Raw genomic sequence first — 27,701 nt, 5'->3', positions numbered from 1 at the left:
CTGAGGCTGGGTAATTTATTTTAATTAGAAAAGATGTTTATCTTGGTTCAGGGTTTTGCAGGTTGTACAGAAATCATGGCAATGACATCTACTCTGGGTGAGGTCTCAAGAAGCTTACAATCATGGCAGAAGTTGAAGGGGAGTCAGTGTGTCACATGGCCAGAGAGGGAGTAAGAGAGAAGAGGGAGAGGTCCCAGGCTGTTTTAAACAGATCTCTCATGAACTCACTGAGCAAAAACTCACTTATCACCAAGGAAATGGTGCTAAATCAAGCTTGTCCAACCCACAGCCTGTGGGTCAAATGCAGGCCCAAACAGCTTTGAATATGGTCCAAGACAAATTTGTAAACTTTCTTAAAACATCATGACATATTTTTGTGTGACTTTTTTTTAGCTCATCAGCTATTGTTAGTGTTAGTTTATTTTATGTGTGGTCCAAGAAAATTCTTCTTCCCATGTGGTACAGGCAAGCCAAAAGATTGGACATTCCTATACTAAATGATTCATAAGGGATCCACCCCATGATGCAATACCTCTCACTGGGCCCCACCTCCAACATTGGGGATCACTTTTCAGCATGAGATTTGGAGGGGACACACATCCAAACTATATCAGGGATATATACCTATCATTCAGATAGGTCATAGAGTATGCGTTTTATTTTTATGTTTTTGAGAGGGAATCTCACTCTGTCACCCAGGTTGGAGTGCAATGGCATGATCTCTGCTCACTGCAGCCACCACCTCCGGGGTTCAAGCGATTCTCCGGCCTCAGTCTCCTGAGTAGCTGGGAATACAGGTGTGTGCCATCATATCCAGCTAATTTTTGTATTTTTAGTAGAGATGGGGGTTCACCATGTTGACCGGGCTGGTCGTGAACTTCTGACCTCAAGTGATCCGCCTGTCTCGGACTTCCAAAGTGCTGGGATTACAGGTGTGAGCCACCGCTCCCAGCCTCAGGGTATGCATATTTTTATATGTCCTGCCATGTTATTTTCCAAAATGTTTGCAGCCATTTAATTTTCCATCCATTGCCCATAGAGGTTGTTTCTCCTCATATCCTCATCACACAATGTTATCTAGGATTCTTACATTTTCTAAGCAAGTGGTGAAAATACAGATCTCATTGTATTTGTGCATATTTGTGTTTTTCAGATTGCTAATAATGTATTGAAATTTGTTGGCCCATTTTTCTATTGAGTTTACTATCTTTGTTGATTTGAATATTAATAATATTTACTTTCCCCTATCTAGGCATTGTCAACATCTTTTATTACTCTGTTACATGTCTGCTAACTTTGTATGCCAGGCTTTGTTGAAATGAGTCTTTATGATTCTTCTACTTCTTCTAGAGTTTATGTATTTAATTAATTGTTTTGGTTTAGCAAATCTTGTATTAAAGTGTAACAACAGACCAAAATCTATGTTTGTTGGGTTCATTCAGAGTTAGAATTTGGATACCTTTTTGGTGTATAAATTCTTTTATCATAATAAAGAATGGCGATCATAATGCAATATGATTATTTCTGATAATCCTTATTGTTTTGTAGTCTACTTTGTTTATGTGGACAGGAGGACAAGACCTGAATGGCCTTGACAAACTAGCTTTCTGTACCTTCTAATTCTCAGAATAACTGTAGAATGTTCCAAGAAGACAATCGCCTGAGATGAAGAGAAAAACTGTCTGGGACAGTCTGGGCTCTGTTCTTGTTGCTCCTAGAACAGGATATTCCTGAAACTCTTAAAGTCAGAGAGCCAACTAGCACATGGGGTATAAAACTTACAGTGGAGAACTCCTTAGGGGTTCCTCAGCTGCAGTACACAGTGGGGCATGTGCAGAGGAGAGTCCGTCAACACTGGGCAACTTTTCTGACCTCAAGGGTCAGGCTTGCCATAGAATTTAGGCTTTTGCTGATTCTTTCTGCCCCTCTTTGAGTAATAAATTTGGTTTGCCTGACTTACTGTGTGAGCATTCTTCTGTTTCTGGAAGCTTGGTTTATATAAAACCTACTGCTAGATCTAGGAATCTATGCAATGTGGAAGTGTCATAGAGGTAAATAAGAAGCAACTTAACTTGAGTTGAAAACTAGCATATATGACATGGGTCCACTGCACCAAGGGGCAAAATGATCCTGCCATAAAGGCCACATATGACTATTCCAGACACATTCTCGAAGAAGAAGGATGCTGAAACTCAAATCTGAAGATCTTACCCAAGCCAACAAGAGGCTAATAAAGCAAGGGAATTCCACTGTACTCTGATTCAAGAGTGCAAGCTTCATCTCAGAGAAGAGCAATGCAATGGCCCCAGCGATCAGACCAGAAAGACCCTCTGCTACAGACAAAGCAGAGATCTAGAGAACAGCATGAAGACAATAAGAAACTTGAGACTCACTTTCCCTTTGTCTTCAGGCCACAGAAAGCCCAAAGCATCTGAACATCTTCTTGGAGGCATTTTCCTAAAAGAGAGCTATTGAAACTTGAAGAAAAATGTGAATCAAGAAACTAAATTTAAAGATACATTATTTTCTCCAACCATTCCTCACAAATTAACCACAGAATGAGTCTAGTGAGATAAAGCATATCATTTACACAAAATGCAGGTTATATGGTCTTTATATGAGCAGAAACATGTTCAAATTTTACTCCTTAAATGTATTTCTTTTACTACTAGAAATAGTAATTTTCACTTGATCATTACTTTATTTTATAATTATCTCTATTTAAATTTGTGTTAGCCCACTCCTGGGTATCTACTTAAAGGAAAAGAAGTCATATGAAAAAGACACTTGTACACACATTTATAGCAGCACAATTTGCAGTTGTAAAAATATGGAACCAGGTTAAGTGTCTGTCAGCCAATGAGTGGACAAAGAAAACGTGGTATGTATACAGCACGGAATACTACTGAGCCCTAAAAAGGAACCAAATAATGGCATTTGCAGCAACCTAGATGGAGTTAGAGATGATTATTCTAAGTGAAGTAACTCAGGAATACAAAAAAACAAATATTCTGCGTTCTCACTTATAAATGGGAGCTAAGCTATGAGGCTGTAAAGCATAAGAATGATATAATGGACTTTGGGGCCTTGGAGGGAAGGTTGTGGTGGTGAGGAATAAAAGACTACACATTGGGTACAGTGTACATGACTCGAGTAATGGGTACACCAAAATCTCAGAAATCACCACTAAATAACTTCCATGTAACCAAAAACCACCTGTTTCCCAAAAACGATTGAAATGAGGTAATATATATGAAAACAATGATAGTCTTGAGGTGCAGCATTCACCGGGTTTTGTATGGGAGAAAAACAGAGCTAAAATCAAACACATGGACAGGCAGTCAGAATAGTGTCCATCATATGCATAGTAAAATTAATATGAGGGCAAACATTCATGAGTGGAGTCCATTTGGAATAGACTGCGGTGAGGATGTATGCCTTAGGGCCCACATAACTCATGTTAGGGAGAAAACATATAATTTTACTCTATGTGAAAACATCTTTGCAAATAAGTCAATCCATGCTGTGCAGATGCAGTCCTGTACTGTAGAGTTAACTAAGAATAAGAATCATCAAAGTGGAAAAACCTCTGCCCCCTCTCCAAACTCTGCTTCACACAGGAGTAGTACTACTGGAGAGAAAAGCCGTACATGTCCCAAATGTGGGAAAGCCTTTACTTATCAGTCATTTCTCATGAGACATATGAAAACTCACACTGGAAAGAAACCTTATGAATATAACAAAAGTGGGAAAGGCTTTAGATATTCCCTACACCTTAATAAACATTTAAGAAAGAACATTCTGGAGAAGCCCTATGAATTTAAGGAATGTGGGAAAGACTTCAGCAAGCCTCAAGACATGCACGTATAAGGAGTCATGCTGGAAAGAAACCCTATAAATGCGACAAATGTGGAAAAGACTTTGCAAAGTCATTGGAATTAAAAGCTATCATCTTAAGAGATACAATAGTGGGAAGCCCTGTGAATGAAAGGTGGCAAAATCATCATTAATTTTTTCAACATATTGAACATGTGAGGAGGACATACTGGAAGGGAGTTCAATGAGTTAACATGCATGAGAACATCTTTCCTAAACTCTCATATCTTACAGAAGTGTGAAAAGAAACCCTGTGAAAGTAAAGTCTATGGAAAGCCTTTCATCTTCATTCACCTTGAGTAGGTGTTTGTTCTCACAATGGAGCGAAACTATGAAGGTAAGGAATATGACAAAAAAAAAAAAGCCTCAGTATTGCCTCAGACTCGTAGTTCATACAAGAAGTCACACTGCAGAGACTTCTTATGGAAGTAAAAAATGTAGAAAAGACCTCTTTAAACACTTATCCCTCTTGTTACACATGATTCCACACCCTGGAGGGAGACTACAATTGGAATAAATAAAGAAAGCTTTCAGTTCCAGCTCTTCACTTATTGGGCATGAATGAGCACAGGGTAGGACTGAAGCACTGTAAATGTGAACAGTTCCTGCCATGCTGTTATCGTTGTCTTATCCCTCAATTAGAACTCAAATTCATAATTTTGTAGTTTTTCCTTTCCTAAAAAATGGTACAAGATGATGGATATCTGTCTTTGCATCCTTTCAGCTCTACCACCTTAATGTTGCTATGTAGTAGTTTTGTTACAATTCACTTACATACACATGGTTTCATTTTCAATGTGAAGCCCTCTTTGAACTCTATTCAGTTTAGATTTAGAAATTGTGTGCTCCATGATACCTTTTTTGTCTGTTTGTTTTTATTGGTCACTATTTGACTGCATTGTGGTCAGAGTACTCAGTTTTAATGGTACCGATTTGGGGTACCCATTATGACTTTCATTTTGGTCTAATGTGGTCAGTTCTGTCCATTTCCCTGCCATATCCATTATTCTCATCTTCTTTACTAAGGGAACATAGATTCACATTTTAAAAGGAGCACTGTTGAAATGCCTTTATTTATTTATCCTTCTTTTATCATTTAATTTATGATTTTTTTGAAAAATGGTCTCACTCTGTCTCCCAGGCTGGAGTGCAGGGGCATGATCAGAGCTCACTGAAGCCTTGAACTCCTGGGTTCATGTGACCTCCCAGCTCAGACTCCTGAGTAGGTAGGACTGCAGGCATAACAGGTGTGCACTACCACGCCCAGCTTTTGTTTTGTTTTTGTAGATACTGGGTCTCACCATTTTGCCTGGACTGGTTTCAAATTCCTGGACTCAAGTGATCCTCCCACCTTGGCCTCCCAAATTGCTAGAATTACATAAATGAGCCACCATGCCTGGCCCTGATTAATGTCTTTAAGAGTTTCCCAGTTTTTCTCATAACTGCAGTGAGCAGAGCTTATAGTCCTGGCCAATGTGAAATGCAGAATTCACTGGTTTGGATTTCTGAAAATCTGTTTGGAAAGGGGAGAGTTATTGTTCCTCTTTTCTCTTCACCAAGTTCCCTTTGCTCTCTCTGCTTGCTGCTCTCTGGAAATAGGATGAAATGCCCTGAGTTGGGTTTAGCACCTTGAAGGCCATTGGAATGATGGTCCCAGTAACAAAACCTTCAAAATACAAAATTTCTCACTCCCCAATGGCATGTTGGGTATCCATGGCTGCCCTGGACTATTTCAGGACTTACTTCATGAAATTAACCCCTTGTAGAATTAAGAACCATTTTAGCAGAGATGTTTATAAGAGATTAAATGATAAACCTAAAAAATGAATAAAACATACTGTAAAAATAAAGAGAACAAACCAAATGGGCTTGCAGATTCTGACTGGCCACAATCATCCTTGACGCTTGTCCCCATGGATGCCTCACCTACTGTGACACTTGGAGAGCTGGCAGCCATCACTCAAGGAATAAAAACACATTGGCCTCTACTGCAGCATCAGGGAACAAAGCAAAAACAGCCTGTCAGCTCTCAAGAGACACACTTATGTGTATAAACATATGTTACATAAATTTATTCAGTGACTTTGAGATATCTTACACTAAACAGATAAAATTAATTCATTAATTTGCTAGTGCAAATTTCTGGCAACAGTACTCCAACTCCCCATTATTTATCCAGGGCTTGAAAATTGGCACACATCACAGATCCTTCAGTCATTCTCTGAATCAGGAGGAGAAAAGAGGAGAACAAAGAGAGCTCACTGTATGTGCCAGGCACTGGGCTGAGAGCTGCGCTTACATCGTCCCACTTGATGCTTGCCGTAACCCTGCAAGATAAAAGTAAAAACTCACACACACGCAAACTCACACATACACACACATGCTCAAGCACACACTAGAAACTACAGAACAAAGAAAGCATTGGCAACTAATAGAAGTATAGTGCTGGCCAAGCACAGTGGCTCATGCCTGTAATCTCAGTGCTTTAGGCCAGGAGTTCAAGACAAGCCTGGGCAACATAGCAAGACACCATCTCTACAAAACATTTTCTAAGATAAAAATTATTTTTAAAAAGGTATAATGCCTAAGGGCTCAGGGAAGCAATACCTTTATGGTTGTATGGTAAGCAGCAGGCAAGGCTGCTTATCAGACCAAAGTGGTAGTAATTCCAGGGTTCCTTTGCACACTTAGCCAGGAGCCTGGTTCACTTTAACCTTTCTACAGCTCTAAAGCTCTGGCAGGTGGGACCTAAGCATAAGAGAAAGTGATATTATGCAGGACTCTCTTGACTTCAAGTGAGTCCTTGACACACTTAACCTAACCCGATCCAGCAGATCATTGAATTATTTGTCGATCACAGCTAAAAATGTCCATGAGTAGATGGCTTCTGGCTCAGTGGGATCAGGGGTCAACTAATTTCAACCAAGGCTCATTCTGTCCCTTCATTTCCTGGGTCAGCTCTGCTTTTCAGGCAGGCTATTTTGAGAGAGCAGCAAAGATGGCCCCACATATTTCTTATCACTTACTTCCTTGCAAGTAGCTATTCCAATAAAAAGAAAGCACTCCATTCAAGGCAGTTTCATCAAAAGTGCAGGGATGACTTCCATGAGAACAGCTTGGATCACATGCCCATCCCTGAATGAATTACTCTGCTGATCTGATTGCCCAGGGTGGGTCAGCCCTTCCCAAATCACATGGACTAGAAATGGAAGAGTGGTCCTCCCATGGAAAAAAAAAAAAAGAAAGGATAGTGGGAAAGGAATATGGGTGGGATGGCCTCATCTCTTTATAAAAAGTATGACCATATTTGTATTCTTTTGTACACTCATATAGTCACTGGGAAAAAAATTGAGAAAAACCCACACACGACTTTCTACATGCCTGCGTGCTTTGTTTTCAACACCGAGCTGTGATAAATTTAATTCTTAAAACAAAACTTTGAAAACGAATAACAATTTGGACAATGGGGACACTTAGCTGATGCAACATAGGTAAGCAGTTCTTCCTTTGTGCCCATGAAGACACAATTCCCAGGAGCCCCCCTGTGGTCTCCTAAGACAAGCATGCAGGCTGCCCACTGGCTGCAGTTCCACCTTTCCTTTCCTGGACTCTTAGGAAGAAACAAGTTCTGAATTCAGCTGAACCGAGTTCAAGTTCAGGTGCTGTGACTCACTGGGTAAGTCTCTTGTTCTCCTTGAGTCCCATATCTTCATTGGTAAAATGGAGAGGTAGAGCTATTGTTAGGTTTTGAAGGCAAGGCAAGGGTTAAAGAAAGACAGAGAAAGAGAGTTGGCAGCTTCAACAGCAACACCTTTATTGCCAACAAAACCCTGCAGAGGGGTAAACCAGCTTAGTGTCAGCACCAACTGCCGCTCACAGGCTGGGGTAATCATGGGACTGGGAGGGAGGGGTCTGGGTAGTAGAGCTTGCTGCCCAGCAGGATATGGCAAGGATGTCCCTGCATTCAGGCTGTTGGGCCTTTGCCCGGGAGGATGTGGTAAGGATGTTCCTGCAGTCACGTGGTTAGGAAGGATGTTTCTCACAGCCCGAGTTCCCATGGAACGTTTCATTCTGACCAGGGTCTGCAAAATGGCTGGGGGTTTACAAAATGATACAGGTTAGACTAACAGTAACATCTCCCAGGTATATGGTTCTTCAAAGTAAACTTCTCTTTAGCATTTACAGTGTACCAGACAGGGTGCCAGGACCCAGGCCACAGGGGGAACAGGACAGATGAGGCCCCTGCCATCCTGGTGTTCATGTCTGATGAAGGAAGCTAACAGGTCATAAGACCAGGTCAGATGGTGGTGGTAATAAAAGCCATTACCAGACTGAGAGGAACTAGAAAAACTGAGGAAGCTGTTCCAAACACAGTGAAAGGGAGAGACCCCTCGAAGAGGTGACTTTTGAGCAGAAGCCTGAGAGATGTGGAGGAGGCAATGGAGAAGGACCAGCCCCCGGAGCCATCCCAGCAGTAAAGACCCAGCACCAGGTGGGCAATCAAATGTCCTGACCTGTGTGTCCTTCATGCTTCCTTCCTCAGTGGTGCACAAAGAGAAACACGGGGCAATTTTGCGCAGGGTCCATGGAGGAATCAAGAAGCAGCTGTGCTGCAGAGCTGGGGTGGGGATGAAATCTGGCCCAACAGTGAAGCTAGAAGCAGGTGCTGCTTACCACTGACCGCAACACAGGTCATGAAGCATAACCAGCCCCTGAAGGCACATCCATGGCCAGACCAGCTGACCAAGCTGTCAACATCTTAGTAGAGATCCCAGCAGATCAGATGAGCTGGTTAGGGGGAAAAAAAACAGGAAAGCTTCAGAAAATTCCAGAGGACACATGACACTTAGCATGAACTTCCCCCAAGTGGGATCTGTTTGGCATTGCTGGTTCTAAAGAGTTGGTACCACCACTCCCACCTGCCTGTTACCCAACCAGGGAAACACTCAGGGTACGGTCCACAGAATCAATCCCTGTGGAAGGGAAAAGGGTGTTTCTCATCCAAAACCAAGGGAGGGGACCCAGAAAACCACTCATAAGGAGCAGAGGGGCCTGCAGGGAGAGACAGGTTTCTGCTGCTCATTTGGGTATCTGCTTCCCAGCGGGAAAGGGGACCATGCAGGATAGAGGGGCTAAGGGGACCCTGGGCTGTGGGGCTAGGGGAGCTGCTGCTGACTCACTGGCGGAGGTGAGCCACAATACGAGGCTTAGAACCCCTCCCTGCAGCCTCTCCAGTCTAATAAGGGGATGGTAGTGTGGTCAGCGGGGGCATCCGGACTCAGTCAAAGGGCACAGGGAGTGATGTCTCCTCTGGCCTCCTCTTTCAGCTGCAGATTCTCCCTATGAGTTCCTGAAAAAGCTTCTCTGTGGCTCCACAAGCCTGGGGGGTGGTGACAGTTTCCAGATGACCCTAACCCCAGGGCCCTGTGCCATCCTTCCTGGTTCCCCCTGGCCCTGCTCACACCTTTGTAAACAGGTTTTTCTTAATGACCCTTCAGCTGCTTTGAGGTCCCTCCCAGCACCTGACTGTCACATTGCCCAAAGGGACCAGGCTTCTCGGCACAGGAACTGAGGTTCCTATAGGCACAGAGAAAACACTGTCCGTACGTTGGAATGGAGTCGGGAGTGGAAAAAAGAATGTTTGTTCTCAATGCTTACACTTACCAATTGTTTCCTTTTATCACATGAAGACTGTGTGGCATTTTGAAGTAGAATTAGTAATCTGCATAATTACAAACTATGTTCTTAAAAGAAACTGCTCAGTGCCATGCTTGACACAAGGTGGAACTCCAGGATGAGATGCGTGAGAAGCCAGGGTGCCATGGTTACAGACAAGGACTCTAAGTGCAGACTGCTTGGTTCAAACCTGCACCAGCAGTATGAATTTTGGCAACTCTCTTGTATTGCTCTTTGCCCCAGTTTTTTTCACCTAAAAACTAAAAGTAAAAACAAGGTTATTGTGAAAATTAAATGAATTAAATAAGCAAAGCACCTACAACAACACCCCGAGGCACACAATCAGCACTGAGCATGTTTTTCATTATTACTCTTAATGAGGTAAGAGTGAGAACACAGGCGCCAGCCAAGAGCCTCTGGCACAGGTATGAGATGAAACTTTTAACATCCTCCATTCATTCATTCGACCCTGATAAGAGGGGAGTCTCATGCAAGAGGAGCAAGCATTCACCTTGGGACAAGACAGGCAATGGTCAAAGTTGAACTCCACCACTGTTCAGCTGTGTGACTTTGGGCAAGTGACTTTCCCTCTGATCCTCAGCATAATGACAGGTCTATGAGGATTGTAGAAGCTGACAGAAAAATGTGTCTTAGTTTGAGTTTCCTGGAAGTAGATTCAGAGGAAAAGATTCAGATACAAAAATTTTATTTGGAGATGACTCTCAGACAGTAATTCTACTGCCAGTTCTTCCTTAGGGTGGTAATCCCAGGAAATACCCGAAGAGGAGTGGGAAACTGAGACAGGAAAGGAATGCAGCAGTTAAAGGGACCCTCATCAAGAAAGTTTCCACTGTGGCAGCCAAGACTCAGCCCTGCCAGGTACTTCTGAGAGATAGCACAGAACATGTGTCTCAGAGTCATCCCACCCAGAGCAGGGAGCTGGGGTATTTATCCACCAATACCCACCAGTCACTCCTCAGGGCTCCTTCCAAGGACATGATTCCTCCTGAACGCCCTGCCTGCACTGCACTGCAAGTGTCAGAACTTGGGTTGAGGGCAGGGGAGCTGACAGCACCTCTAAGCAATGAGCAGGAACACAGCTGGTGTGGACTGTTTCAGTCACTCAGTGACTCCAACACACACACACACACACACACACACACACACACACACACACACCACACTCCAACACAACACAGGGCATATGTACATACACATACATGCATACATGACCGTTACCCACTTATATCCTGGTGAATCCATGGGATAGATGATAAGGTGGGAATCAGAGGGAAGAGCAAAATAAAGGGGAGTGGAGATCTTAGGAACAAAATGCAAATTTAGGCAGAAAATCCAGGGGGAAGAGGAGTGGTCTGGACACCAAATGCCTGCTGGGTGGCACCTGCTCTGCATTCACTGTCAGGCATTTCCCAAGCAGCTTTGTGAGGTAGAAGAAATTCCCCTCAATTTACAGGTGGCAGAAATGTAGTTCAGAAAAGAAAACTGATTTTACTGTCTCATAGAAAGTTAGTGGGTGATAGATATGGACTCCCAGATCTTTCTGTCCACAAAGCCTACAAATTCTCCCTTGTTAGGCAGGCCGCATACCAGGCCCTGCTTCTGGGCTCTTCTCCTTTTCCTGTTAGGCAATCATGGAAGAATTGACAAAAACATTTTCCCCCTTCACCACCTGGAGCAGAGCCAATGAGAGGGGCTGGGGAACAGGCCATGAGGCTCTGCACCCACCATTCAATGTCTTCAGGACTGTGGCCCCTCAGGACTCTTGCAACACGTGCTGGCAGCACTCCTGGTGTCTGGGTGTCTTGTGAGGTTGTACAGGATCAAGTAGAGGCCACTGGCTGTGCTGTCGTATCCTAAGAGGCAGCCATGCAGGCTTGGGTCTCTTGGCTGCTTCAGCACCAGAGGATGGACAGCGGCAATGCAGTGAGGCCCTTGGTAGAACGGGAGGAGGGAAAGAAAGGGCAGAATGGAGTGATGTAGGGTCCATCCACCATGTCGCTGGATGGAGAGACCCCTGTTCTCATAGTAGCCCCACACCGGGACCACTGGCACTCACGAATATGCCAGCCTCCATTTACATGTCCTCATCTGACAACTCCTTGCCATTTTCATCCTGGAGACAAGACGTCTGAACACACTAGCTCTCAGGGCACCTGAGTGTAACCTGAGACAGTCTCTGGAGACCGTTCATCCAAGCAGGATCCTTCCCTTGCCATCTCCAGACCTGCCCCACAAGCTCCCTCCCTGGTCTCTTGGCTCTTGTTCACTCCTTCCAGGCAGCCTTCTACAGTCATCTCTAAAACATATCTGACTGTCCCTCCTATATCCAGTACCTTCCATGGCTCCCCAGAGCCCTTCAGATCAAGTGCAAGTTCTTTGATCAGACACTTGACCTCAAGCTCCATTGTACCTCCTCAATTAAGATCCTGGAAAAGCCACCTTGCCCAGCACAAGTGCATCAATAAAGTCCCAAGTCTTGAACGTGGCCTTGGCCTTGAGGAAGTAATCAACACCCTGGCTAGTGAGGGTGCATTGCTGCTCCAGGATGATGGTGTCTGAAGTTGTGCACCAGGTCACAGGCCCTGCAGAAGCATCGCCCCTCAGGAATGGGTAGTACAGGAAGTCCATGCACAGGCAGATCTACTGGTGCTGTTACACTATGAGGGCACTAAGCTCCAAGATGGTGGCAATATATTCACTGGATTCCTGTAGGGTGAGTCTGGGGAGAGGAAGCAGCTCCATAACACATATGAAAACCTGGAAGCACTTCCCAGCCAGAATCTCAGGACCACATTACACCCAGAAACAGGTGCCCTCTGAGCACACTTCTCTCTGCCTCCCACTCTGAGCTCCCTCCTGACCCCACATGCCCCAGCCTGGCCCAGAGCTTGGAGCCCAGTAAGTGTTCAGTCCATGGTGTTGACTGCTCCCTGGGCCAGGAGAGCCCTTGGTGACTCTGTGACGCCTCCTGTGGAACCCCTGCCTCTACCTTGGGACCTCCCAATTCCCATGGGAAACCCTCACAGCTCTGATTTGTGCCACCTGCCCTGGGATCCTCCAGCCCCATAGGCCTTACTTGATGCCTTAGCCCTCCCACAACATGAAATGTTTCTCAGAAGGTGGCTGATGTCCAGGGCCATCTGTGGATGTTTGCTGGGGACCTCTTGCTGATTTCCTTTGTGGTCTGTAGGGCAGGGCCAAGAGGAGAAACCAGCCCAGCCTCAGAACAGACAAAAAGCTCACCGCCACAATGACAACCACCACCTAACAGTCAGCAGTGTTTCTGGAAGGAAAGGAGGTTTAATTCTGCAGAAATCTCCTTGTTTGGCTTCTTTCTGAAGACAGGGAGGGTACCAATCCCTGCATACCTGCGGTGCCTACATTACCATCTGTGCCTAGGATGTGCAATGGGCCCCTGCTCCCACTGCAGGGTTGACATTCCCTCCACCTGGAGACCTGGGCTCCTGACATTGCCTGGCCTGTTTGTCCTGCTTTGGATGAGTGTGGAAAGGCTGTACCTGGTATTTCCCTAGGTCCTTGGTTTCTACCTTCTAGACATCCAGCAGGAGTGACCATGCCCAGCACCACACCTGAAATGGGATTCCCTTGTAGAGCAGCTGAGACATCTACAGATGGAAGAGTGCTCTGGTGAGACAGGCCACAGGGGTCTCTGGGGAGGATCAGGGGCTGGAGGATTCTGGAGGTTTCCAATCTTGGGCTCTGTGGGAACTATGATCTGGTCCTATTTTTTTCATTTAGGTCACCAAGAGACAACCCCTAACCCCTGAGCAAAGCATGGTCCAAGCTCTGGCATGAGATTCTCTTCCAGCAAAACGATGCTTGCAGGGACAGGAACAAAAGCTGGTGACCAGGCCTGTTGTCCCCCAGGTAAGGACAGTGTGCTACCCACCCTTTGAGAGGTGGTGGCAGGCCACAGCACTGGGTGCCTTTATCAATGGCTCCGCAGACACCGGTTATGGAGGTCCCATGGAGGTCCTCCCCTCTCCACATTACCTTCTTGCTGCTCCTAGATTTATTCTAGTCATTAAGCACGTTGAGTCATTTTTCTGTGCATTGGATCTGACATTTTTGCTCTCAGATGAAACATGACAAAGTAAGCCGAGCTGCCAGGATTCCTGGAGGGAACCTTGGACGCTGGGTCTTGGGCTCCAGGGCACTGATGGGACTGAATCAGAAGGAGCCAGGGAAGGACAAACACTGGGGCTCAGGCCCTATGACCCAATGGCCATTTATGGCCTGTCCTAATGGCCCCAAGACACCCTGTCCTCAGGCCACAGACACCATGGGCTTTGGTCAGGTCCCAGCCTCCCAGTAGTGTCCCGGCACTAGCAGGTGCTGACCCCTGAGCCACAACCACAGTTCTGGGTTTGGGGTTTGGTAAAACCACATCAGGGACAGAGTTCTGGGGCCAGGTTTGGCAGGAACCAATGCGCCTCCCAGGGATGGTGTGTCACTCCTACTTGCCATGAAATGTGCACATAGGCTGTCCCCCTGCCCATCCCATCCTTCTGGACAGAATGGAGGAAGTCAGGGAACAGGCAGGGTGGACAGCTGGGGTGCAGGGAGAGGGAGGTGCATGCTGGGAGCTCAGGCCCTGTGAGGGCTGTGGGGGCATCAGGTGGAGTGGGCTACCCTCAGTGCACTGGGCAGGTCTCAGGCCAGGCTCCCTGGACCCCGGCTGGGTGATGTGGTCACTCCCTGGGGGACTGCTGTCAGGCCCTTGCCACCCACCCTGGGCAGTACCATCCCATCTCAGGACTGGACTTTCTGAGTCCTAAGACAGGACAGTGCTGCCCAGGCCTGACAGACTGGGAGGACCTATTAAGTCCTCCATCCCTAGCCCAGCCTCACACACAGCAGGGACAGTCTCCTACCTTTAACTTCAGGGCACTGACTGACCCATCTCACTCTAAGGCAACCAAGGCAGAGCTGAGGACCTGTGCTAGGCTGGGAGCCAGTCCCCTCCCTAAATGGGCCTGAGGGAAGCCTCATCCCTTTCCCAGTGCACTGCAAGTTTCAGCCCAGGAGACACATAGGGAAGGGAGGATGGGGCCTCCCCACTGGCTGACCCTGGAAAAGCGGGACCTGGGAGAAGAGGGAGTGCAGGGCTGGCAGGGGATGCTCCAGGCCCATGGAGAGCTCAGGCTGCACAAAGGGGCTGCCCCTCCTGGGCTGGAGGCTGTGCCCTCTGCAGGATCTGAGGAAGTCCAGTCCTGAGATGGGACAGTGCTACAAAAGGTGGGTGGCAAGCACCTGAGAACAGTCCCCCAGGGAGTGACCACATCACCCAGCCAGGGTCCAGGGAGCCTGGGCCAAGACCTGCCCAGTGCACTGAGGGTGCACCTGGAGCCCACCCCACCTGATGCCCCCACAGCCCTCACAGGGTCTGACCTCCCAGCATGCACCTGCCTCTCCCTGAAACCCAGCTGCCCACCCTGCCTGTTCCCTGGCCTCCTCCATCCTGTGCAGCCCATAGACTGTGAGCATCTCTCCAGCCACTCTGGTCCTTCCTTTACCTTTGTCCTGTCAGAATCTCTGAGCAAGATCTCCCCGGTCCATCCAAACACTGCTTTGTCCACTTGTGACTGGACCATTGAACACCACTGGGCCATCCCAGCTGTCCACAGGGCCCTCGATAACATGCATTTCCCCTGACATCTCCCAGCAGTGCTCAGTAGCCCCCACTGACCAGGTCCCTGCTGACCAGATCCAGCATATCAGATCCTCCCCGACCACACCCTCACTGATTAGACCCCCATCACCAGGCCTCACTAACTAGATTGCCGCTGACAGGCCCACAATGACCGGGACTCCACTGACAAGGACCTTACTGACAAGGCCTCACTGGCAAGGCCTCACTGACCAGGTCCTTACTGACAAGGCCTCACTGATCAGGTCCTTACCGACAAGGCCTCACTGATCAGGTTCCACCGATCATGACCCCATTGCCTGGTCCCACAGATGAAGCCCCACTGACCAGGCCTCCAGGGAATAGCCTGTCACTGATCAGGCCTCTGCTAACCAGGCCTGAGGTGACCAGATGTCCTTGACTGGGACCCTAATGAGTATGCCCCACTGAACAGGCATTTACTGCTCACATCCCTGCTGACCAGGTCACCCTGTAGACCAGTGCTACAAAAGCCACCACTGATCAAGTCCTCTCTGACCAGGTCCCCACTGATTAGGTTCCACTGACCAGCCTGCCCTGACCAGGGCCCCACTGACAAGGGCCTCTGCTGACTAGGTCCCATGTGACCAGGCCACCACTGAATAGCACCCCTTGACCTGGTCACCAGTAACCCAGCCCAATCTGACAAGGCCACCACTAAGTCCCAGCTGACCAGGTCTCAACTGACCAAGTCCCACAGCCCAGGTTTGCACTGACCAGACACCAAACATTTGTCTGCCACAAGGAACCCACTCACCAAGACCTGCACTACCAGATCCCTCTAATGAGACCCTCTCTAAGCAGACCCCTGCTGACCAACCCCCACTAAATAGGCCTCAGTGACCAAGTCCCACCTGACTAGGTCCACTGAGCAGGCCCACACTGATCAGGCCCCTCCTAACCACACCAGAAGGCCAAGTGTCAATGAGATGTCTCATATGGCAGGAGTAGGAGCAAGACAGAGAGAGGAAAGAGGTGCCACATCCTTTTAGACAACTAGATCACATGAGAACTCACTATCACGAGATCAGCAGCAAGAAGATTAGCCATTGGTGAAGGATCCTCCACCCACACCAACACCCACTGTTTCCAGACAGCAGCCTCCTGCAGAGGCAGAGCCTCTTAGGAAACTTCTACTGGGGCAGTGCAGAAGGAAAATACAGGCTTTGAGCCCCCACACAGGAGACCACCATTCTCCAGACCCCAGATTCATAAGCCCACCAACAGCTCACACCCTCCATATGGAAAAGCTACAGGCTCCCAACACCAGCCCAGCCCATGAGAGCAGCCATGTGGGCTACACCCTGCGAAGCCACAGGTACACTGTCCTAGTAGAGGTTTCCCATGAGCCTCTGCCTCTGCAGCAGGTTACTCCCCCTTCCTACTAGCCCCCACCATTCCAGCACCCTACTGATGACCTACTCCTCCCCACGCTACCCCTCCTTTTCCTTCCACCCCAACCCTCTCCCATCCAAGATTAAATCACCTCCCACCTGGCCCACCTCCAACATTAAGGATGACACGTGAGTTTTATAGGGACACACAGCCAACCTGTATTATTCTGACCCTGATACACCAGAACCTCATATCCTTCTCACAGAGCAAAACACAGTCATGCCTTTTCAAGTTTCCAAGTCTTAACTCATTCCGAATGCAAAAATTTCAAAATCTCATCTGAGACAAGGCTACAGTCCCTTCTGCCAATAAGTCCCCGAATTTAAAAGGGATTTCTTTTCTTTCAAGGTACAACAGGCATTGGGTAATATTTCTCAACCCAAAAGGAAGAAATTCCCCAGAAAAATAACACAAATGCAAGTCCAAAACCCAGCAGGACAGTATTCACTCAATCTCACAGCTCCATGATCATCAAGAGAACTCACTAATATGCAGACAGCATTAAGGAGATAGTGTTTAACCATTTATGAAGAATCCAACCCCCACCCTCATCTTTCACCCCACCCACAAAATAATCTCCCCCATTCTCCCCACACCCTTACCTCCAACATCCACTCTTCTCCATGATTAAATCACCTCCCACCAGGCCCCACCTTTAACATTCCCCATTATAATTCCATGAGAGTATTGGCAGGGACACAAAATCAAGTCATATTATTCTGACTTGGGTCCCCCCCAATCTCATATCCTTGCCACACTGCAAAATACAATGATGCCTTCTGTACAGTCCCCCAAAGTCTTAACTCATTCCAGTGTTTACTCAAATGTCCAAAGCCCAAAGTCTCATCTGAGACAAGGCTACAGTCCCTTCTGCCCATGAACCTCTGAAATACAAAGCAAGTTAGCAACTTCCAAGGTGCAATGATTGTACAGGCATTGGGTAAGCATTCTCAGCCAAAAGGACAAAATTTGCCAGAAAGAAGCACAAAACACAGATGGGACTTACAGACCCCATGCAAGTCAAAAACCCAGCAGGCCAGTCATTGAATCCTACAGCTTCCAAATCATTTTTTCTGAATCTGTATCCCACATCTGGAGCACAGGGGTGGATGACTGGGCTCCCAAGGCCTTGGGCAGCTCTGCATCTGTGGCTGTGCAGGGTCTATCCCCCACAGGTGCCCTCATGGGCTGGGCTGCTGTGGAGTGCCTGTGCCTTTTCCACACTGAGGATGCAAGCAGTTGGTGGTTCTATGAATCTGGGGTCTCGAAAATCGTGCATCCCTGTGTGGGGGCTCCAACCCTATATGTTGCTTCTGTACTGCCCTAGCAAAGCTTTCCCACGAGGCTCTGCCTCTTGGAAAAGCTTCTGCCTGAACACCCAGGTTTTTCTGTACATACTCTGGAGTCTAGACAAAGGCTCCCAAGCCTCTAGTTTTGTGCTCTGTGCACCTGCTGGCTTAATACTATATGGAAGCCACCAAGGCTTGAAGCTTGCACCACTGAAGCAGTGATGCAAGCTGTACCTGTGCATCTTTCAGCCATGGCTGGAGCTGGAGCTGGAGCTGCGGGGATGCCGGCAGCAGTGTCCTGAGGACGGACACAGCAGCACGACCATGGGACTGACCCAGGAAAGCATTCTTCGGTCCTAGAACTCAGGGCCTGTGACAGCAAGCTCTGCTGCAATGGTCTCTGAAATGGCTTCAAGGCCTTTTAAACATTGTCTTAGCTATTAGCACTGGGCTCCATTTCATGCAAATTTCTGAAGCCTTCTTGAATTTTCCCACTGAAAATCAGCTTTTCTTTTTGACCACTTGGCCAGTCTGCAAATTTTCCAGACTTTTAAGCCCTGCTTCTCATTTAAATATAAGTTTCAACTTGAGGTCATTTATTCAGTCACACAGAAGACCACAGGCTGTTCAAAACAGACAAGACACCTCTTGAGCTTTGCTGCCTACTTCATTTCACCAGATATACCCTAAATCATCACCCTTAAGTTCAAAGTTTCAGAGGTCTCCAGGGCAGGGACACCATCCACCAAGTTCTTTGCTAAGGCAAAACAAAAGTAACCTTGACTCCTGTTCCCAGTAAGTTGCTCATTTTCATCTGAGATCTTCTAAGCCTGGCCTTCACCATCCATCCTTCAGTCACTCTTTTAATTATAGCTATGTAACAAGTCTCTATGGTCACCCTTTTAATTTAACACATCTCTACAATAGTCCAAATTTTCCGTCATCTTTCTGTCCTCTTCCAAGCCTTCCAAAATGTGCAGCGTCTGGTCATTACCCACTTCTGAACCTGCTTCTACATTTTCAGCTACCATTGTGGCAGCCTGGCAATGTGGTAAAAGAAAAAAAGTCCATTTTCAGGGGGAAAATTCAAGAAGGCTTCAGATATTTGCATATAAAAGAAGCCAAATGCTAATAGTAAAAAAAAAAAAATGAGGAAAAAACCTTGAGGGCATTTCATAGCTCCACTCTACAGTACAAATTTTCTGTAACATTATTTTTAAAAGAGGTTTAACTGGCTCATGTTTCTGCAGGCTGTAAAGCCAGCAAGTGGCTTCTGCTTCTGGGAGGACTCAGGAAGCTTCCCAATCATACCAGAAGGCCAAGTGACAATGAGATGTTCCATATGGCAGGAGTAGGAAGAAGACAGAGAGAGGAAAGAGGTGCCACACCCGGTTGTACAACCAGATCTCATGAGAACTCACTATCAGGAGATCAGCATCAGGAAGATTAACCAATGGTGAAGGATCCACCCACACCACCCTCCACTGTTTCCAGCAGAAGCCTCCTGCAGAGGCAGAACCTCTTGGAGAACCTCTACCAGCACAGTGCAGAAGGAAAATATGGGCTTGGAGCCCCCACATAGGAGGCCACCATCCTCCAGACCCCAGATTCATAGACCCACCAACAGCTTGCACTCTCAGCATGGAAAAGCTACAGGCACTCAACACCAGCCCAGTCCATGAGAGCAGCCATGGGGGCTACACCCTGCAAAGCCACAGGTGCACTGCCCTAGTAGAGACTTTCCATGAACCTTTGCCTCTGCAGCAGGCTACTCCCCCTTCCTACTACCCACCACCCTCTCACCACCCTACTAACAACCTACTACTCACCCTACCCACCCCTTTTCCTTCCACCCCCGGCTCCCTCCCATCCATGATTAAATCACCTCCAGCCAGGCCCCACCTCCAACGTTAAAGATTACAATTCACACCAGTTTTGGTAAAGAAACACAGCCAAATCATATTATTCTGACCCTGATCCCCCACAGTCTCATGTCCTTCTCACAGAGCAAAATATATTCATGCCTTTTCAAAAGTTTCCAAAAGTCTTAACTCATTCCAACATTAACTCAAATGTAAAAAATTCAACATCTCATCTGAGACAAGTCTACCGTACCTTTTGCCTATGAGTCCCTGAATTTAAAAGGATGTTCTTTTCTTTCAAGTTACAATAATGGTACAGGCTTTGGGTAAGCTTTTTCAATACAAAGGGAAGAAATTTCCCAGGAAAAAAACCCAAATGGGGCAACAGGCCCAATACAAGTCCAAAACCCAGGAGGCCAGTATCCTTTCAATCTTACAGCTCCAAAATCATGAAGAGAACTCACTATCACAAGGACACCAATAAGGAGATAGTGTTTAATCATTTGTGAAGGATCTGCCCCCTACCCCTAATTTTCACTCCTCACCTGCACAATAAATCCCCCATTCTCCCTACCCCCCATCTTCCAACCCCCACTCTCCACCATGATTAAATCACTGTCCACCAGGCCCCACCTTTAACATTCTGATTACAATTCCACATGAGTTTTGGTAGGGACACAGAGCTGAATTTTATTATTCTGTCCCTGGCTCCCCAAATCTCATGTCCTTCTCACATTGCAAAATATAATGATGCCTTCCCTACAGTCCCCTAAAATCTTATATCATTACAGCATTTATACAAATGTTCAAAGCTTAAAGTCTCATCTGACACAAGGCTACAGTCACTTAGGCCCATGAGCCTCTGAAATATAAAGCAAGTTAACTACTTCCAAGCACAATGCTTGTACAGGCATTGAGTAAGCATTCCCAGGAAAAAGGAAGAATTTTGCCAGAAAAAAACAAAACACAGATAGGACTTACTGGCCCCATGAAACTCCAAACCCAGAAGGCCAGTCATTCAATCCTACAGCTCCAAAATCACCCTTTTTGAAACCTTGTCCCACATCCAGGGTACAGGGATGTGAGAGCTGGGCTCCCAAGGCCTTGGGCAGCTTGGCACCTGTGGCTTTGCAGGGTTTATGCCCCACAGCTGCCCTCATGGGCTCGGCTGGTGTTGAGTGCCTGTGACTTTTCCCCACTGAGGATACAAGTTGTTGGGGGATCTATGAATCTGGGGTCTGCATGATGGTGGCCTCCAGTGTGGGGGTTCCAACTCCATATTTTCCTTCTGCACTGCCCTAGTAGAGGTTTCATATAAGGCTCTGCCTTTTTGGGATGCTTTTGCCTGGACACGCAGGCATTTCCATACATCTTCCAAAATCTATAGAGAGGTTCCCAAGCCTTTAGTCTCATGCTCCGTCCACCAGTGGCTTAACACTATGAGGAAGTTACCAAGGCTTCTAGTTGGCACCCTCTGAAGCAGTGACCCAAGCTGTACCTGTGCATCTTTCAGTCATGGCTGGAGCTGGAGCTGGAGCTGCAGGGATGCAGGCAGCAGTGTCCTGAGGCTGCACACAGAGGGTGGTCATGGAACAGGCCCAGGAAACCATTCTTCTCTCCTAGGCCCCAGGGCCTGTAACAGCAATGGCTGTTGCAAAGGTCTCTGAAATGCTTTCAAGGCCTTTTCCCTATTGTCTTGGCTATTAGCACTGGGCTCCTTTTCATGCAAGTTTCTGAAGCCTTCCTCAATTTTCTCCCTGAAAATCAGCTTTTCTTTTTGACCACATGGCCAGGCTGCAAATTTTCCAAACTTTTGAGTTCAGTTTCTCATTAATGTAAGAGTTGGGACTCATTTAATGTAAGTCCCATCCAGAGGTCATTTCCTCCAACACACATAAGAGCACAGGCTGTTCAATGCAGACAGGACACCTCTTGAGCTTTGCTGCCCAATTCATTCCACCAGATACACAGTAAATCATCACCCTCAAGTTCAAAGTTTCACAGATCTCCAGGGCAAGGTCACTGTGCAGCCACGTTCTTTGCTAAGGAAACAAAAGTACCTTTGACTTCTGTTCCCGGTAAGTGCTTCACTTTCTTCTGAGACCTTCTAAGTTGGGCTTTCACTGACCATTTTCCTTTGAGCCTTCTGATCACAAGTGTTTAACAATTCTTTACAAAGATCCAAACTTTCATTCATCTTCTTGTCTTCGAAGCCTTCCAAACTCTCCTGACTTCTGTCCACTACTCCCTTCTGAACTGCTTCTACATTATCACTATCTTTGCCACAGCCTGGCAATGTGGTAAAGGAAGACAAGTCCATTTTCAGGGGGAAAATTCATGAAGCCTTCACATACTTGAAAGAAAAGAAGCTGAGTGCTGATTGTCAAGACAATGACATTTAATAATTCTACTTTGCACTACTAATTTTCTCTATGATCATAAAGAAAAGAGGTTTAATTAGCTCACGATTCTGCAGGCTGTAAGGAAACATAGTGGCTTCTGAATCTGGGAGGACTCAGGAAGCCTCCCAATCATACCAGAATGTCAAGGGGCAATGAGATGATTCATGTGGCAGGAGTAGGTGCAAGACAGAGAGGAAAGAGGTGTCACACCCTAATATACAACCAAATCTCATGAGAACTCACTATCACAAGGTCAGTATCATGAAGATGGTGCTTAAACATTGATGAAGGAACAACAACCCACCCCCAACTCCCACTGTTTCCAAACAGAAGCCTGCTGCAGAGGCAGAGCCTCTTGGAAAACCTCTACTAAGGCAGTGTGGAAGGAAAATATGGGCTTGGAGCCCCCACGCAGATGGCCACCACCCTCCAGACCCCAGATTCATAGACCCACCGGCAGCTCACACCCTCTGTGGAAAAGCTACAGGCTTTTCCAAACCTCAACACCAACCCAGCCCATGAACACAGCTGCAGGGGCTCAACCCTGCAAAGCCACAGGTGCACTGCCCTAGTAGAGGTTTTCCATGAGGCTTTGCCTCTGCAGCAGGCTACTCCCCCTTCCTACTACCCCCCACCTGCCCACCATTCTACTGGCAGCCTACTCCTCCCCACCGTAACCAACCCTTTTGTGATACCCTACCTTGTTTTAACCTGATCGACTCTCCCTTAGCTGAGAAAGCCAGACGACTCCATCTTGGCTCCTTCACTTGCAGCCGCTTACACACTCCCCTTCCTCAAGGACTTAACTTGTTCAAGCTGACTCCCAACACATCAAAGAATGCAATTAATGACAAGATACTCTGGCAAGCTATATCCACAGTTCCCAGGAATTCACCCTGTTGATGGTACCTAAAGCCCCCACATTTGTGTCCTGTTGATAGCACCCAAAGCCCCCATGTCTATCACCTTGCGATGGATTTAAAGCCCCTGCACCTGGAAGTGTTTGTTTTCCTGTAGCCATATTTCTTTTTAACTTTTTTGCCTGTTTTGCTTCTGTAAGATTGCTTCAGCTAAGCTCCCACTCCCCTTTCTAAACCAAAACATAAAAGAAAATCTAGCCCCTTCTTAGGGGCCAAGAGAATTTTGGGCACTAGCGGTCTCTCGGTCACCGGCAATAAAGGACTCCTGAATCCATCTCATAGAGTGGGGTTTCTCTACAACTCACTCAGTTACAACCCTTTTCCTTCCACCCCCAACCACCTCCAATCCATGATTAAATCATCCCCCCCAGGCCTCACCTTCAACATTTGGAATTACAATTCCACTTGAATTTTTACAGGGACACACAGCCAAACCATATTATTCTGACCCTGATATTCCACAATCTCATGTTCTTATCACAGAGTAAAATACAATCATGCCTTTTCAAAAGTTCCAATAGCCTTAACTCATTCCAAATGTTAAAAGTTCAAAGTCTCATCTGAGACAAGGCTACTGTCCCTGCTGCCTATGAGTCCCTGCATTTAAAAAGGATTTCTTTTCTTTCAAGGTACAATGATGGTACGGGCATTGTGTAAGCTTTCTCAATCCAAAGGGAAGAAATTTCCCAGAAAAATAATACAAATGGGACTGCAGGCCCAATGCAAGTCCAAAACCCAGCAGGACAGTATTCACTCAATCTCACAGCTCCAAAATCATCAAGAGAACTCACTATCATGCAGACAGCATTAAGGAGATAGTGTTTAAACATTTGTGAAGAATCCACCCCCCCACCCTCATTTTTCACTCTCACCCACAAAATAATCTCCCCCATTCTCCCCACACCCTTACCTCCAACCCCCACACTTCTCCGTGATTGAATCACCTCCCACCAGGCCCCATCTTTAACATTCACCCTTGCAATTCCACATGAGTATTGGTAGGGACACAGAATCAAATCATATTATTCTGGCCCTTGCTCCCCAAATCTTGTATCCTTGTATCCTTGTCACACTGCAAAATACATTGATGACTTCTTTACTGTCCCCCAATGACTTAACTTATTCCAGCATTTACTGAAATGTCCAAGGACTTACAGACTCCAAGTCAAAAACCCAGCAAGGCCAGTCATTGAATCCTACAGCTCCAAATCATCTTTAGATCTAGAGCACAGGCATGTGATGGCTGGGCTCCCAAGGCCTTGGGCAGCTCTGCACCTGCGGCTGTGCAGGGTCTATCCCCCACAGCTGTCCTCATGGGCTGGGCTGGTGTGGAGTGCCTGTAGCTTTTCCACACTGAGGATGCAAGCTGTTGGTGGGTCTATGAATCTGGGGTCTGGAGAATGGTGCCTCCATGTTTAGCGACTCCAGCCCTATATTCTCCTTCTGTACTGCCCTAGTAAATGTTTCCCATGAGGCTGTGCCTCTTGGAAAAGCTTCTGCCTGAACACCTAGGTTTTTCTGTACATACTCTGGAGTCTAGACAAAGGCTCCCAAGCCTCTAGTTTTGTGCTCTGTGAGGCTGCTGGCTTAACACTATATGGAAGCCACCAAGGCTTGGAGCTTGCACCCCTGAAGCAGTGATGCAAGCTGTACCTGTGCATCTTTCAGCCCTGGCTGGAGCTGGAACTGCAGGGATGCAGGCAGCAGTGTCCTGAGGCTGCACATAGATGGGGGTCATGGAACTGGCACAGGAAACCATTCTTCTCTTCTAGGCCCCAGGCCTATGATAGCAAGGGCTATCATATGCAAAGGTTTCTGTAATGGCTTCAGGGCCTTTTCCCTGTTGTCTTGGCTATTAGCACTGGGCTCCCTTTCATGCAAATTTCTGAAGCCTTCCTCAGTTTTCCCCTGAAAATCAGCTTTTCTTTTTGACCACTTGGCCCGACCCATCCAGACATCATTTCCTCGGTCACACAGAAGGGCACAGGCTGTTTGATACAGACAGGACACCCCTTGAGCTTTGCTGCCCAGAAGTTCATTCCATCAGATACACAGTAAGTCATCACCCTCAAGCTCAAAGTTTCACAGATCTCCAGGGCAGGGAGATCTTTGTTCTTTGCTACAGCAAAACAAAAGTAACCTTGGCTCCTGTTTGCAGTAAGTTCCTCATTTTCATCTGAGAGCTTCTAAATCTGATCTTTACTGTCTATTTTCCTATGAGCCTTCTGATCACAAGTAGTTAACAATTCTTTACAAAGATCCAAACTTTCCCTCATCTCCCTGTCTTCAAAGCCCTCCAAACTCTCCCAAACTCTGTCTGCTATCCCCTTCTGAATCTGCTTCTACATTATCAGCTATCTTTGTGACAGCCTGGCAATGTGGTAAAGGAAGACAAGCCCATTTTCAGTGGGAAAATTCAAGAAGGCTTCAGATACTTGAATGAAAAGAAGCTGAGTGCTGATTGCCAAGACATTAGGGAGAAGGCCTTGAAGACATTTAATAGATCCACTTTGCAGTAATAATTTTCTCCATGATCATAAAGAAAAGAGGTTTAATAGGTTAATGATTCTGCAGGCTGTAAGGAAGCACAGTGGCCTCTGCATCTGAGAGGACTCTGGAAGCCTCCCAATCATACCAGAAGACCAAGCAGCAACGGGATGTTTTATATGGCAGAAGTAGAAGCAAGACAGAGAGAAGAAAAATGTGCCACATGTTGTATAACCCTGTTATACAACCAGATTTGCTGAGAACTCTGTATCGCAAGGTCAGCATCAAGAAGATGTTGTTTAACCATTGGTGAAAGATCTGACCCCTACCACCCCCACCCCCCACTGTTTCCAGGCAGAAGCCTAAGGCACAGGCAGAAGCCTAAGGCACAGGCAGAGCCTCTTGGAAAACCTCTACTAGGGCAGTGCAGAAAAAATATATAGGCTTGGAGACCCCACACAGGAGGTTACCATCCTCCAGGCCCCAGATTCATACACCCACCAACAGCTTGCATTCTCAGTATGGAAAAGCTACAGGCACTCAACACCAGCCCAGCCCATGAGAGCAGCCATGGGGGCTACACCCTGCAAAGCCACAGGTGCACTGCCCTGGTAGAGGTTTTCCATGAGGCTCTTCCTCTGCAGCAGGCTACTCCCCCTTCCTACTGCCCACCACCCTCTCACCACCCTACTGCCAGCCTACTCCTCCCCACCCTACCCACTTGTTTTCCCTTCCACCCCTACCAACCTCCCTTTTGTGATTAAATCACCTCCCAGCAGGCCCCACCTACAACAGTCAGGAATACAATTCCCCATGAGTTTTTGTAGGGAAACACAGTCAAACCATATTGTTCTGACCCTGACACCCCCAAATCTCATGTCCTTCTCACAGAGAAAAATACAAACATGCCTTTTCAAAAGTTTCCAAAAGTCTTAACTCATTCCAGCAGTAACTCAAATGTAGTAAGTTCAAGTCTCATCCAAGACAAGGCTGCAATCCCTTCTGCCTATGAGTCCCTGAATGTAAAAGACAATTCTTTTTTTTTTAAATTTTATTATTATTATACTTTAAGTTTTAGGGTACATGTGCACAATGTGCAGGTTAGTTATATATTTATACATGTGCCATGCTGGTGTGCTGCACCCATTAACTCATCATTTAGCATTAGGTATATCTCCTAATGCTATCCCTCCCCCCTCCCCCTGACCCACAACAGTCCCCAGAGTGTGATGATCCCCTTCCTGTGTCCATGTGTTCTCATTGTTCAATTCCCACCTATGAGTGAGAACATGCGGTGTTTGGTTTTTTGTCCTTGCAATAGTTTAATGAGAATGATGATTTCCAAGCTCATCCATGTCCCTACAAAGGACATGAACTCATCATTTTTTATGGCTGCATAGTATTCCATGGTGTATATGTGCCACATTTCTTAATCCAGTCTACCATTGTTGGACATTTGGCTTGGTTCCAAGTCTTTGCTATTGTGAATAGTGCCACAATAAACATACGTGTGCATGTGTCTTTATAGCAGCATGATTTATAAATGGTGCTGGGAAAACTGGCTAGCCATATGTAGAAAGCTGAAACTGGATCCTTTCCTTACACTGCATACAAAAATTAATTCAAGATGCATTAAAGACTTAAACGTTAGACCTAAAACCATAAAAACCCTAGAAGAAAACCTAGGCATTACCATTCAGCACATAGGCATGGGCAAGGACTTCATGTCTAAAACACCAAAAGCAATGGCAACAAAAGCCAAAATTGACAAATGGGATCTAATTAAACTAAAGAGCTTCTGCACAGCAAAAGAAACTACCATCAGAGTGAACGGGCAACCTACAAAATGGGAGAAAATTTTCGCAACCTACTCATCTGACAAAGGGCTAATATCCAGAATCTACAATGAACTCAAACCAATTTACAAGAAAAAAACAAACAACCCCATCAAAAAGTGGGTGAAGGACATGAACAGACACTTCTCAAAAGAAGATATTTATGCAGCCAAAAAACACATGAAAAAATGCTCACCATCACTGGCCATCAGAGAAATGCAAATCCAAATGACAATGAGATACCATCTC

General features: G+C 46.5%; 1 pseudogene; it reads right to left on the bottom strand.

The window, feature by feature from the left end:
- Nucleotides 1-7,845: 7,845 nt before the first annotated feature.
- LOC129011851 (ankyrin repeat domain-containing protein 18B-like) overlaps nucleotides 7,846-27,701 on the bottom strand; it is a 50,772-nt pseudogene continuing 30,916 nt past the window's right edge.

This window comes from Pongo pygmaeus, chromosome 14, assembly GCF_028885625.2.
Source record: "Pongo pygmaeus isolate AG05252 chromosome 14, NHGRI_mPonPyg2-v2.0_pri, whole genome shotgun sequence".
In the NCBI taxonomy this organism is placed as follows: domain Eukaryota; kingdom Metazoa; phylum Chordata; class Mammalia; order Primates; family Hominidae; genus Pongo; species Pongo pygmaeus.
This window is presented reverse-complemented; position numbering and strand designations above follow the sequence as displayed.